Below are 818 nucleotides of genomic sequence, written 5' to 3'. Positions count from 1 at the left end.
CACGATAAATCCCTAACAAAACTTAATTAGCATTTTTAAAGCGACACGCCTTTTTTGAGTTGGTGTAGTTATTCTTTTCTAACTTTTTAAAAAAAACGTTATAGTTTCGTTAACTTTTAATATAGTGTACAAATACACTATACCACAATATAACAGTACATGTTCTTCCTTCTTAAATGTTCTTTGTTATTACAAGGCCAGGCCAAAAAGAGGCTGCTATACATGTATAAAATCAAATTTATAAACAACTTTACATTCATTAAATAGTTGTAATGCTATTTAAAACTTACTAATGTCAGAGGAGTGGCGCTCTCATTCATTTTCTGAATTTGAGTCATACAGTGCAGCCAGCCTCCACTGAACAGCAGCACAGCCTTCTGGTTAGTTTAGGAACAACCGTTTAACAAATGTTGCCAGAGACAGCTGGGTTTTAAGGTTTAAAGTTCATTCAGCATTTTGAGGAGCAGAGTGGCATATAACGAGTATATAAACAAATCCATTTAATTTAAATCTCGTTTTGAGGCAGCTCTGGAGCTTATCCTGACCTCTCTCTTGAATTTAAATGAAATGTGAGATATGCATCATGTTTTATTGTGATTAAGTATGCCTTTATTTCATTTCAAAAGTGTAGACGACTTTAGATTTTTCTCTTTCAATCTTGTTATTGTTCCCAGTTGAGCAAGTTGAAAGTATAAATTATCAGGCAATATTTGTGTGTGTGTAGATTGGGAAGAGCTGCCTGGAACAAGAACTGCATAATTAAAATGTATGTAGACAGATGCATGTTTGACCTTTTACCGTACAAAATGTCACCATAC

Source organism: Lates calcarifer, linkage group LG1 (genome assembly GCF_001640805.2).
Source record: "Lates calcarifer isolate ASB-BC8 linkage group LG1, TLL_Latcal_v3, whole genome shotgun sequence".
Lineage (NCBI taxonomy): Eukaryota > Metazoa > Chordata > Actinopteri > Centropomidae > Lates > Lates calcarifer.
Note: the sequence above shows the minus strand (reverse complement) of the source record.